Below are 15303 nucleotides of genomic sequence, written 5' to 3'. Positions count from 1 at the left end.
CAGGGAGTTAATATGTATGCCAAATTGCTTCGTACCAAATTGTTTTTCATATATAAACATTTTTATTCTGTGTCAAAATAAAATCCTAAAAAATCAAAAGTTAACATATTGACGTCATAGTGACAATATCTAATGACGTAATAACTTATTAAAGTATTTTGATTAATAAATTACTTTTTACTTATAATTATAGTGTTTTATTAGTAACACCAAATAGAAAAATGTTAAACTTTAACTGATAACCTTACAATGGTAGGTAGTTAGTGTAAGAGCATTTAGAATTAAAAAGGTCAAACACATGTCAGGCGACTCATAAGGTAGCGTATTTTACGAAACAAACATATTTCTGCAATATGTATTTTGGGTGTGTGCAACTTAGTAACTTGGTACATCAATAAAAAATATAATTGAGAGTTCTTATTTAATTCGAGTGCCTGATATTTCATCACGTTTTTTCTTATTATTTATAATATACATATACAGATCAGTAAAGGACAATCAATCTACTTTAGAGTCCTATAATTCTAAGCAGGATTTTATAATGCTCGTACTCGCACTGCAGTTTCAAAAAGGAAACCTATTTGCATCAGATAAGGTTTTAAATATGACTCATCACAACTAAGAAATTTTCACTAAAAAAAAACCTAAATTTAGACTTGGGTATTATTTCTATTTTATATATATTTTCATTAGAGTGCTTATAATAAAATATTCATGTACCTTCCACAAGCACATGAATATTTTTTGTCGTCTTGGTGTATTCTACTTAGTAACATTGGAAACCTGAATCTTACGGGTTCAAACCCAGGCAAACACCACTGAATTTTCTTGTGCTTAATTCGCTCGTACCTCGTGAAAGAAAACATCGCGAGGAATAATTTAACTATGAAAAACTGCCACATCTGTATCCACCAACCTGCATTAGTGTATTGCTGTGAAATGAGCTCCTCAAAACCTTTACTGTGACTTTATTCTAAACTATATTGCGAAATCTACATAAAAACAAAGTAAATGAAATAAACAAGAAGCAGATTATTGGTAAAATCTTTATTCTTTCTTTTCTTTTTGAAACTTTATTTTGAGAATAAAGTAGGAAATAATTGTCATGTATGAATTAATTCATATTATATAATGTAAGTACACATACAATTTAAAAGGGTTTATATAAATACAATGTATATACTGGTGTTTATACAACAACGAATTGATAGTGCGTCTCTGAGTCAGTATTTGCCGACCTCCTAGATTATTTGAGAAATGCTTAAGCAAATGGTCCCAAGTCAAAGGAATTTCAAAATCACAAATACATATACGTAATCATATTTCAACCGTAGATTTCTTAGAAATTACCAATTGAAATCTATTTAGAAAATCAAATATAATATGTATTATTATAATTATTATACGTAGCTATGTCTCTAGATGTCTTATTTGTTACTGTATAATGAAATTTATTCAAATAAAATATATAACACGTTTTGTGTTACACGTATACAGTGTGTTAAAAGTATCTAATAATTGTATAACTTGTAGTTAGTACATCGTAATATATACTTATATTTCGGAAAAGGGACAAGTAAAAAAAAATACCAGTACAGAACACTATCTAATATAAATAAGTATATATAATATTATGAACACTTACAATTTGTATGAAAACCTTGTATGTTTATCAATGGCATTTTATATTTAAAACCTATGTGTTTTATTGTTTGTAAATGTGTAGCAATACAAATAACTCATGATATCTTTTGAAAGAATATATTGCTGTGCAAATACAAACTACAAACAAATCTCGTTTTTGTTTAGTTCCGTTTTTTATAAATGAAACTTTAAAATTAACAATTATCAATAAAAAAAATTTAGTAGAAATTATCTTTTGATATGAGAAATTTAATTAATAAATTCCAATTCTTGTTTCCAATACATTTATTCTTATTTAATCAGACATATGTAGGCAGTTGTTTTTATAATATAAGATTACTGAATTGCAAGAATTGAACATTTCTAAATTGTTATAAGCTATCAACGTTATCGTAACGAACACGCTTATAAGGTAAACAAGCAGAAAAACCATATATTGCGCAACAATTACTTATAGTTTCTCGATCAACATGTTTAAGTAACGGTTAGATGGCTGCGGACGGCTGGTCGCGGTTTCGTGTGGCACTTGCTTAGTGCTCATGTAATTTCTAATTACGTCAAATTGCGTGGCCAAAATGACATAAGGCTGTTACAGTTTGCGCCTAACAAAAGGCACACGCACACACCGTAAAGACTACAAACAAGACGACGCCCACGTTTTTGAATTACAAATGATGTCTGCCGAAATGCTTCTGGGGTACATAATAATATTACCTATGTTTCATAGATTTTACATGTCAAGAATAATTAAATAACTATTTTAATTAAATAATTATTCCCATTTGTGTATTTTTAATGATAGTGCTTTTGTGCAATCCACCTACTCATTAGATATTCTACTAAGAAACAGTACGTAGTATTTTTGTGTTCCGGTTATTCTGTAAGTGAGCCAGTGCATGTACAAGGTACATAACATCTTAGTTCCCAAGGTTAGTGACGCATTGGCGATGTAAGGAATGGTTAAGTAATATTTCTTATAAAATAATTAGGCGTGGTAAGTCGGCATCCTGATTCTTACTATTAAATAATAACAACCACCCACAAACATATGCTCTCTAAGGATGTTATCTCTTCCATCCACCGCCAATGTACTTTAACCATAAAATTAAGATGCTATGTCCCTTGTGTCCATTACTAAACTGGTTAAATTACCAACCCTTCAAACCAGAATACACAAATACAAATTATTATTATTTGGCATATTTACAATATAATAAATGATGAGTGGATACCTTCTAAAAACCTCGAAACCTCGAGAGAGAGGTCCATGTCTAGTAATGAAATTAGCTGATGATAGATGACTTGGTGGTGATGTACAGAAACCTATCACCTAACATTGCTGTCGTATAGATACTGTGCCCTGACAAAGCTAATAATAATAATAATAATAATATCCTGGGACATTTTTCACACACGGCCATCTGATCCCAAATTAAGCTCGTACAAAGCTTGTGCTATGGAAACCAGACAACTGTTATACTACATATACTACTTTTTTTTTTGTAAATACATACTTATATAGATAATTACACCCAGACTCAGGACAAACATACATGTTCATGCACACAAATGTCTGTTCTGGGTGGGAATCGAACCCACAACCTTCGGCGTGAAAGGCAAGTGTTCTACCAACCACGCCAACCGGCTCGTCATCGTGCTATCCATAAGATCAGCATTTGAGATGGTAGAGAGTGAAATAATATAAGGATTTTGAATAAAACAAATGAAAGCGTCAGGAGTCCTTTAGATAAATCGGCATGGCCGGATATAGGGGAGAGCATCCGGGGCTACAGGCCATGATCTCCATAAGAGAGGGGCCACGACAATAGATTAGAAAAAAAAATTGAAGAGTGCGCTTTAATATAGCATGATACGTATAGTAGAATCCAAATAATATTATATATGTAATATATCTACATAATTATGTTTGTTACGAGAATTTAATTTGTTCCGGAACAAATTCTTGAAACACTTTACGGAAAAAATGTTCAATTTATTTCTATAATAATTAGGGGCTCCTTAATTGCCTTAAGGCATCCATCCAGACCTCTGTATCCGGCCCCGAAAATGAAAAGTATTCATTCAAGTTACAACATATAATAGATTTTAATACGCATAAGTTTATCAAATTGCTTTTTTCTAAGAAGCGTTAGAATAATCAAGGTTTGGTATGAAGAACGGTAGAACGTATTCTTAATAGGGCATCGATTAAATTTTAAATTTGTAAAGTTCTTAATTTTAGTTTTACTATTTATATTAGCTGTTACTTAGTTGTATGTGATAGATGCTGTGGTTTCCTATAACTGAGGGAGCACATAGACTTATAACTGGTATAATGTATTTAAAGCTTTTCACGTGTATTCCTTGTTGGAGATCCTATTAAAATAAAATAAAATAAAAGTAAAAATAATTGGCAAATTAATCTAATTTAATAAAAACACTTTTTTAAAATTACTATAATCCATGAGACACAGTATTTTCAGGAATTCTAATAATTTCATAAATTATTAGACGTTAAGACGGAAAGGGTACCGCTGGTTTTTTAGTAAGTATTCCAATGTTCGTGGCGCACTCAGCGCCATGGACACTGGCAAGCTGGAGGGGACTGTTCTCGTGCGGAAAACGCGTAACGCGTTTATACAGCTTTAAAAAAATCATAATTCATGCTTTATAATAAAAAAATATTTACTCAAAGAATACTAAAATAAAGTGTTACAGCAACACTCATTTATTTCCATTCTAATATTATAAAAGCGAAAGTCAGTTTGTTTATTGCCTTTGGTTAAATATTGTCATTAACATTTTTTTGTCATAAGCTCCACCTAGGGAATATTAGAAAAACTAATTCAAAAGATAACAAAAATAACAAACAGCAATAGATGTCGCTAATAACATGTTAGTCAATAGACAACTAACACCATCTTATTGATAATTAAGTAAAACTTTATTTACATACTTGCCACAAGATGTCACTGTATGAAATCTCTAGAACAGCTGTTCACCGATTGTTTTGCTTTAATTCGTTGTTAACTTCACGTTAGTTCTGTACCAGAGACTATAGAAATTAGAAATGTTATAGTCAGTGAGATTTTGCTGTGTGTTGTGTAGTGTTGATTCTTTAAAATATTTAAAATTTGTTGACATATTTCATTATAAACGATCAAAGTATCTTGTATTTTACGTCTGTTGAGTGCGTCGGATACTAAATCAAGAATTTAATTTAAAATATTTTCAGTGCCATTAAAAATTTTAGTGTCGTGCTACCTTTCACAAAGAGATTTGGGTTTCTTTACCCGTGCGCATTTTGCAGATAACCAGCTATACCAGAGATTGTAAGTAGACATTAAAATGTTTCTATTAGTAAATATGACTGAGATATCTTGCAAGTTGCATGTACTTCGATTAAGCTTTTGTTGTTAGGTAAGCATTAAGCAAGCGCTATCGTTGAAAGCTTCAAACCTTCAATATAAACAAATCTATTATTTAATTTTGTCGTTTAAATAATTTAAAAATGTAAATATATCTCTCATTGCATATATTGTCAAAATAATGAAAAAAAAACATGTTCACATATTTGTATATTTAATCTAATGACACTCATAAGTAAAAAAACATTAAGATAAATCGCTATGGACATTCTTCAGTATTAATAACCTTGTAGCGACAATTTCATATGTTAATTTACTGATTTTAGAAAGTATCTATATTGAAAGACATAAAAATAATAAAACATAGATCAGTTGTCTAGATGCCATTCGTATTTTATATTGTAAAAGAAGTCCTAATAAAACCATTTTGAGACTTAAATAAATCGGTAAACATTAATATGTATTCTTAATTAATTATTCACAAGTTCAACTTTTATTTGAGTATTCAATTTGTTTAAGAATAATTTATAATAGCTTAACAAATCTTGTTTCAGCATTGCTTCTTTATTAAAATAATAACAAAATGGCTAGTAGCTAGCAAATTTTCAGTTTAACAATGAAATATGTAAAAGTTCATATTCGAAATACTTATAATGCTAATGAAAAACAGGGAATACTAAAACATACAAATATAATTTATAACAGACTCCTAATTTATTTTTTGGTAAGAATTACTCTTAAAAATACTTTAGATTTAAGTCATTTCAAAATTACCTTGGCAAGTATTTTATAATATTGATAGTTTATTTTAGATATCATTATAAATATGTATATTAGTAACATCTACGAAAAATTGGTGAATCAAATTCTAAATAATTTTTTATACAATAAAAGTGAAGGTACGTAGTGAACAAATACATTTCCACTACAACTTGTATTACAACACATTAATGTTTTTAAAGAAAAACCTCCTCACCGATTATAGAATGTTATCTCTTCTTTTGTATATCAAATTTCTGATGACAAAAAGAGTAACCATTCAGCCACTACCCAACATTTTTAATAAGCATAATAGAATATTATGTTACTTATCGAATCAATACACTGAACTTGATGAAAAAAGCAAATACTTATTTAAAGACAAGTAAAAAGAGCTTCTGACTGGTAATATATTTGCATCATAGAAAAAATTTACTTGCATATTTTTCTTAGATTCAATTTAAAAGTTTCTTCTCTATAATGATATTTGGTTTGAATGAGCTTAGATATTTTACTTTTAATTTTTTAAAGATCACCAAAAACAAAATAGGTATGTATGTACAAAATATAAAACTGTGTCCACACAAACTTGCACACTGTAATGACTCGTTATCTTTGTCGAGATCTTTGTTTAAAAATAGGTTTATGGTATTATTCATATTTGAGTAACATATAAATAATGCTGATAATAAATCCTACTTTAGTCTGAATAGGTACTCTCGCACTTTAAAAAAAATCACTATTACAATTTATTTACATTTAGATTGTTCCATAGATGGAGTTAACTATTTAATATTTACCTATTGTTTGTCTCACTGCTACAAATTAATAAATTTGTTTTTCTCCTTTTTTGGACATGCACCTACATTAAAAATAATAATTTTACTATATTACGCGATTTGTCATATATCACCAAATTTGTATTAAACCAACTGTCTAAAAAACGATTTTCCAATCGTCATTCACAAAAGTGACGTTAAGTTTTTTGTCTCTTTCTGGCACAAAATATTCTGCCAATGTCACGTATAGAATTCTTTTTCTTTAAAAAAAAAACTATTAAAATGTCAAATGACCTTCATTTAGTAAATTGTCAAAAAAAGTGGCAATTGAAAAAAAGGCCCTTAATTTAATTGTCATACTGACCTTGAACATTTATGAATTGTATGAATACGTATCCGGAAACATTTCGACAAATCAATTTGTATAGGTCAAGGTATTGCAGTTTTGTCCGATTTAAAATTTTATAATTATAATGATAATCAATATAGATATTATAAATGTATTTACAGCATTTAATATAATTCACATTACTTTACTGCACGTAATATAAAAGTAAGTATGGCAAGGATTTTTACGTTCCGTAACATCAAATTTATACCTTACCCAGCAAATAATCTTAGTCTAAAGCTGCAACTTCCATAACTGGAATAAAAATCTGAAATCTTAGGATATTTTGCTACGAATTGTGACAGAAAATAGGGTCTGTTTTCATAAACCTTAGTATAAAATGCCTACCAACGCAGCACACCGTCGAAATAACCTATCGTCGAATAACACAAAACCAATTATACTTTAATAATAAAAAACAAGCTTTTATTTATTTTAGGTACTATAACGAATAATATTTATCATACTAGAATCTACTTCATTTGTCACCAGAACCAAAATTGTGAGCCAAACAGTCGATCGATTAGTTGGTTTGAAATTCAGTTGTAAGATTTGACCCCACGCTTAATAACTACTTCAAGTTAAATAAAAGCGTGTCAAATAAATGCTTCAGATTGTGAAATAGATGATACTAAAAGTTTCTAAGACAAATCTGTAACACGAAAACAGAACGAATGGCAACCCTATCTTAAAATAAATCGAATTGAAATTTTGATATTGTTTTCGTTACGTAAATTTAACCTTTTTTGTTAACACTGTTTTATTTTGTTATAGCTTTATCTAATTTGATTATGTAACTTGCACTGATACAACAACAGTGTTTTCTTAACCTCTTTTTGTTGCCGCGAAAAGGTTAATAAAAACCTGATATTTAAAAGCGTGCGTTGGCTGTACTTTAAATAAAAATAACACTAAATAATCACAATATTATATTATTTTTATGATATAAAACTCGACGACTACACTAATCTGCCAATCTCACCAGCTAACGGTCATATTTAAGGTATAATATGTAAATTATATAGGTAAATAAGATGATTTATTGGGGGAAATTACGAAAAATAATGGATCAAAAGCATTAATTCAGGAGGTATCTACGTAATTAACATTTGCATCGGTTAAGTGGAAGAGTAGAGTGGGTCAGTTTACGTTTCCGCATCGTTCGCTGCACGACAATGCGGATCCGTGGCTAGCCAACTATAGTGTTCCGATAAATGAATAGCGATTGAATTCAATATTGCAAGTCCTTAAGATTTAGAGCAAATTAGAAACCTCCAAAAAGCAATTAATTGGTTTAAATAATATAACTCAAAATAAATATTTATGTATTGTCGAGCGTTTTCGAATCTTCATTTTACAAGTTTAATTTATAAGCAATGTAATCTACATTGCTTATAAATTAAACGGACACGAACTGGCAAGAAACACACGGGTTACTCTTTTTTTATACTTAAATTACATTATGCGGCAAAGGGAAGTGAGGAACTCTGAGCAAATGTAGCTTTCTAATATATATACTTGAATTATTATTACATAAAGATATTTTATAACAATATAAATTAGTACGTCGACGTTATGAACGATCTCTCACAATGAATGGGTTTTGTTAATATTTTATCTAATCTCTAAAGCGTACATGATAAAAACTTAGGTAGATAGGTACAACCAATCAATAAATAAAATATATTGAAATAACAAGACCATTTCGATTGAAATTATTCCACTTGATATAGAAAATAGGTTAACTAGAAGACAATATTGCTGCCTAATTTTGCGGTTATCTTATAATTATTAAAAAAAAGGCAAGAATATCGACTTCTCAAACAGCTTTTTCTTCATTTACAATCTTATGATGATCATAGACGAGGTTCTGTGGTAAAAGTCACATTATATATAAGAAACTGCTATTATTTAATGAATAAAAAATCCTAAATAATTAGAATAATACATAGAAAAAAATAAGTAACCGTGGCGTAAAGAACAAAAGTATAAATGCATAATTCTTATGTAATTAGTAAATGTTGGTGTCATTCATATTAATATATTAAGCCTAAGAGTTTGTTTGTTTGAACACACATGACACAACGATCGTCTCTGCCGAATCAAAACAATTTAAAAAATATATTTTTAGGTTAGATAGCCTAAAGTTTGAGAAAGGTACAAAGCATACCACCAAAGTTGGCGGTGCAGTAAGGGGCATTAAAGTTTAACGCGGTTAAAACCGCGCGGAGCACCTAGTAATAAGTATGAAACTGATGTATCAGGTATTTTAATAACGTTGAGACATGATTTACGATGCGTCTTTGTTACTATACACGCAGTAATAATCTTGACCCAGTTGGTCGGACCTAATTCTTATTAATTCAGTTATTCACTTAACAACTTATCATCACTTTGTTTATTGTCTACTGTAGAACACAAAACCGACGTAAGTTTGTAAGCTTTGTAAGTTTATGAGTATCAACACGCCCGTATTAATTAGGTATGTTACTATGATCGTTAGGGAATCGGGCAATTATTATTTTTTTTACCTATCTAAAGTAAGTGTAATGCTTTTACGTTTAATAAAGCAATTTGAATTAGTATAAAACAAACTGATGAAAATATGATACTTTTGAACCGAATCACCACAAAATATTATTTTAAATATAAAAACAGCATTTGTTTACTTACTTACTCTTAGTATGACTCCGCCTATGTAATCTATGTAAAAAACTCACGTTTATTAAATAAATTAAATTAGGTCTGTAACAAAAATTTGTAGTTTTAATTTTAAGTGTTTTTCTTTTAAGTCTTGCGAAAACGACGCCATTGTGGCGGATCTTCTTTTATTGATAGTTTTAGTTTATCACTGCATATGCGAAATAGTTGTTAATGCTTTGTATATTATTCAGATTTAGCATATATTATCGTTGTCAGAGTATCAATTGTGAATGTGGTTTAACTTGTTATAGTATATTAAAAATACTATTGCCAAATCAATGTAAAAGATTTGTGTAATATTTCAAAAATATCCACCATTTTTGTCTATTAATGATATTTTAGTAATCAATGTTATATTTATATAGGTATGTCTGGATAGCTTATGATTAGTCTATATACATATACATTTTTTAATATGTAAATTAATAATTATTGTAAACCAAAGTTATCGCTTAATGTTACTTAAAGTTATTAAAAAATCTTCGTTATAAGTTAATGTAATGTAACGTGTGATGTTGTTTCATAACTTTAATCCTAAAATTGTAACACATTACCTACCTGGGCGAACTTTTCACGCTCTATAGGTGGTTACAATTTTTTTTGTGAAAATCGCTTTATATGATAAAACACATTTATAGATACACTTTAAAACCATTTCTAATTACAATATTTGAGCCAAATCTTTAGAGCCGTTTTCGAGATACACGAAATGAATAAATTATACATCTATTAATAGAAATGCTAATTTAATAATAATATAAGATAGTTATTTGAACGTTTAACATCCATAGACAACAAAATAAAGGCACTTAATCACTCTTGTTTAAGTATTTTATTCTGATATAAATAATAAACACTTATTATTTATATCAGATTAAATACATGATATTTAACGAGGAACAGTTACTATTAATTTGATAAAAACGAAGTTATGGCCTCGTCATACTTAATGCGGCATATCGTTTAGGCTCAGATAATGTCAATGACACGATGTTGCCTCATCTCAGTTATCTATCAAACTTATCATTGAAGTAACTGACGATAGTTAAGAAAAAAATAGAATCATTTCCGCAATGATTTAATTATAATAGAACTTGCTATTGCAATAATGAGACAATGATTTAAACTTAGCATTGAACATCCTCTTATTACGTGCAACGTGCAACTAGGTACGTATATTGTGAGCGTTGTACTAAATATCACGCAAGCTATCAATAAGATCGAAGAACCAATAAAAAGGTTTGAATCTAGATCCTATTTAAAAATGGAACGATTGATTTGGTATCCTAAAGTGAAATACTCAGGTATGTCTCGACTCTCGGCCATGAGTCCTGACGCAAGCGCTTGCGCAAGAGTGTTGCGGCTGCGGCTCGACCGACCGTGCCATGCTCCGGCGAAATCTACCTTCCGTGCTATTCCAAAGTCTCAACACAACAATGCGTGCATTTCATTAACATCTCACAATTTCATTCAAACATTATACGTAATTGACTGATTTTGTTTATTATGTAAGTATAGTATTATAATTTTAAACTAATAAGGAAGTATATTTTATCAAATGTGAACTAATTGGTACGAATTACGTAGAATAATTTTATATATTCATTATTATAACGTAACTTTTTGACTTCTATCGTGTACGGTGTAATCTTTGTTAGCTTTGACAGTATTCTAAATATTTTTAAATATTTTATAGCTATTGCTTCCAGACTCTGGTCGTAAATGCCGTGCACGTTACTTTATTCATAATTTTTTTCCATGTTCGCTTAAACAAACAAGAGTCAAATTTATTATATACCTTAATTTTAAATTTCAAAGACAAGTTTAAAATACTAATTGCTTGTTTCTTTTGTTTATATTAAACAGAGATAAAATGTTTGCTTTTTATTCGACTCAAGCAATAACTACAAATCTAATTGACATATAAATAGCAAAAATGGTTTCAATTATGAAAAGGTAAGAATACAAAAAAAAAATATCTAAACATTCATATTTAAAAAGTAAATACATGTAAATTTCTTGATATACTTTACAGACTATATTTACAGACTAGACGGGTCGACAGTAAACCAAATAAAATTATACTCTATAATATTCGGTTTTGAAGAAACATCTACACTAGACATAAATTTGGACTGAATCATTTTATAAAAACAGACGGACCGACAAATAAGCCACCTGATGGTAAGTGGTCACTACCGATATACATTGGCAATGTAAGATTACTAACATCGCCCGTGTGTTGCCATCCTTGGGAACTAAGATGTTATGTTTCTTGTGCCTTTAGTTACACTGACTCACTCACTTCAAACTGGAACACAACAATACTTAGTATTACTGGCAGTCGTATATGTGATGAGTGGGTGGTACGTATAAGAATAAAAATCACATAACTCTTACTTTATAACAAGTTAATTTATGCTTTTTAATAATCGAGGGAGCTCACGCTTATATAAAATGAATTTAATCGATTGTATGTTTTCTACAAATATGATACAATAACCACGTCGGAAATAGCAGTAATAAATCAGTCACTGCATACATTATTTCATTTGTTATAATATGAGGCACAATATGAGTGGAAACTTAAAATTTTAAAACAAATAACATATGCACATGTAACTCTTCTGTTAGTTATTTTTTACAAACATTCTTTAGGTTATCATCTTAATGTTTTTTTTTTTTTTTATAAATATATTAACCTATTTTTATTTAAAGGCAGATAGCCAGATGTATCAAATGATGGTAAGTGGTCGTATTTTCCCATGACACTACCGCTGTAATGTAAACTTATCGAACGTTACGTTACTGGGAAGTAATTACACTGAGTGTTCGTAATCACACTGGGTCATACACCATCCAACTGTAACATAGTACTGCTTAGCGGTAAAAAGAGGGGACTATCCATCCACACAGACCTGCATAAATTTAAAATCACTAAAATCCTTGAAGCTTAAGCTTTTTCAATAGAAATGATGATTGAATGAACAATTTTGTCGGGAGGGAATCGGGCGGGACTATTTTAAATTAGATAAAAAAAAATTGTCATAGTTATCTTTTGTAATATTAATAATTGTGATAGTACTAATTGAGTTTTCATCATAGTATGTCTTTTATGTGAATAAAAAAGTGACTTTTAATAAATTTGTAGATTGATTAAAAATCCAAAATGAAAATCATTTTGAAATATATTTCTTTATTTACGAAAGACGAAAAGAAGAGTGTCTGTCCTTCAGGGCTTATGTAGGGATATCCCCTAATGTCCTAATTGTTTTATTATTGATATTATTTGGGTCGGAGAATGAAATAATATATGTTTCATCTCGTAAACGTGAGTGAAGCCGCACATAAAAAATAGTGTATCCATATACCGAGAAAACCGTAATATGTATTTATGTGTATAAGTACATAAAGTATATGCTTTCATACAACACTAATACGGATGCCGCTGCTTATACTAATCTCTGTAAATGAACGACATTTACTTGATTTAATGGTTTCAATTGCAGTTAAAAATAAATACGGTTTATGTACCTATGTATTATGTTCAACAAAATCCCTACTTATGTGTTATCACTATTTCGTAACCTCATAAATATACACTTCTAAATAATACATATGTACACGTAGTGTTTGAAAAGGAAAACTTTTCTTTTTTTTTTAAGCAATTATCTTTTTTGATTTACCCGTGAAAGATATATTTGCTCTCGATAATTTTCTGTGAATATGTATCTGGAACTATTATTATGCCATTACATTTTCTATCAATACTTTGAAAAACAACATATGATTTATTTTGATAGCAATTGATAACTTGGTAATAGTTGTAATCACGTTTTTCATATATGTCAGAGCAGGTACTCTCATATTCTTTTTTAATTAGTAATTTGCAACCTATTGTTAAGTCCTAGGACTTAACCAAATTAAAACAAAAAAAAGAACATTTATTTTCAAGAGGAAATATCCTGGAAGCGATACCAAACATTTGTGTCAATATAACCTCTGGCATTATTTAACCAAGACAGAATTGTTAGCCTGTACCTTGGTGGGGAAGCAGTCACCATTCAGCATTTATATTCCAAGTAACAATGCATTGGACAAGGACAGACCCGCCAGTGTTCCGCTGTCAGGCTGTTTTGTCATCTCTTTGTTCGAAAATGTTCAACATTTCACACGACACACTTCTTGAATAAATTTTTTAATAATAATTATTAAAATATATTGAACTGTTGTAAATTATATCAATTCCATAAATTTAAAAAATACCTGATTTTTAACCGGGGATTTCGGGTTCAAACACTGAATGTTCATGTGCTTGATTGATGTTAATCATAATAATTGTTCACCCCGTGCTCGAATGTTAAGAAAACATAGTAAGGTAACCTGCATGTGTTTGATGAAAATCCGGCGCATGTATATCCACCAACCCGCATTGGAGCAGCGTGACGGAAATAGCTCCAAATCTTATCCCAATTAGGAGCGCCCTTTGCCCAGCTGTGCGACATTTACGTAAAAATATAATAATCATACCGTTACGTCCGTTATTGTTCTTGGAGAGTCTATACAGTACCTATTGAATTTTTGATTAAGATTTATTATATTAATATTCAATTATTTGGTTTAAAATTAATAATGTACTTAAGTACCTACATTATAGCAAAATTGCACGCATTGAAATACATTACACTTCCGAGAACTTTTTAAAGAAACCTCTCAAAAGAGGCAGGTTCAGGTTGCTAAGTAATAAAGTAAGAAGAAATAAATATTACAAAAAATAATGTAAAACTGGAATTATGTTACCAGTTTTAAATTTATTTAAGTGATATTTTTTTAACCATCAACAACGAAGTGTAATGTTTCTATATATAATAAAATTGAATGTGATTGAGTGTGATGCGTGAATGTTACATTACATAAAATATAATTAAATATTTGTAACACAATGTAAATATAACAGCAAGAAATTTTCGAACACCATAATTAGAACGAGGCCACATGCGACCTTGCAAGGCTGTTGGCGTTTTATTAGGGTGCGCTCCCCACCCGAAGGCGCACCCCAACCGATGTTATATACTCCCACCTTAATCTTACCTTTACATTTATCAATTTTCTTACTATCTCTTACTTAAAATAATTAGGTAGTAGAAAAGAGGTAGAGATCGTTACACTTCATTTTTTACTTCTAGTTTGAACTCGCATTTCGATCCAACGGCGGTCTTATGTTTTTTAAATTAGTACGTTTTAGTTTTATTTTATTTAAATATATTTTATTTAATTTAACACCATACGCAATCTTAATCCTCAATAAATGAGTCTTAAAAAGCTTTATATTGATTTCCGTAATAAAAAACCGGTCACAATCATACTAATATGGATATATCTACTTCATTGACATTTAGCAAATGTAAGGTTTTATATATTGGCATATTAGCGACATGTATAATAAACAAGCAAATACGTATTTTTGTCATTATTTACAAAATGTTTTTCATCAAGCAATTGAAATAAAGAACTCAAGTACTTCAAAGGAAAAAGTCCTTTGAAATTACGAGCATAATATGAATTCTAGTCGTGATCTGAGGTCACACTGCACTTTCTATAATGAACAATAGTGTATCGATCGTTTGCAATATAAAATTAAACACCTGCATATAAGGTGCAT

The 15303-nt window shown here is 29.6% G+C and overlaps 1 protein-coding gene across 2 annotated transcripts in view; it reads left to right on the top strand.

Annotated features, from left to right (window-relative positions):
* The first annotated feature begins 4732 nt into the window (after positions 1-4732).
* Positions 4733-15303, top strand: part of LOC126770583 (solute carrier organic anion transporter family member 5A1) — a 39569-nt gene continuing 28998 nt past the window's right edge. For both annotated transcript variants that reach the window (XM_050491239.1, XM_050490449.1), the window contains exon 1: positions 4733-4976. The gene's annotated coding sequence lies outside the window, so the exon portion shown is untranslated. The remainder of the gene's footprint in view (positions 4977-15303) is intronic.

The sequence above is a fragment of the Nymphalis io genome, chromosome 1 (assembly GCF_905147045.1).
Source record: "Nymphalis io chromosome 1, ilAglIoxx1.1, whole genome shotgun sequence".
Taxonomy (NCBI): Eukaryota; Metazoa; Arthropoda; class Insecta; order Lepidoptera; family Nymphalidae; genus Nymphalis; species Nymphalis io.
The sequence above is the reverse complement of the archived record's forward strand: the minus strand, read 5'-3'. Positions and strand labels throughout refer to the sequence as shown.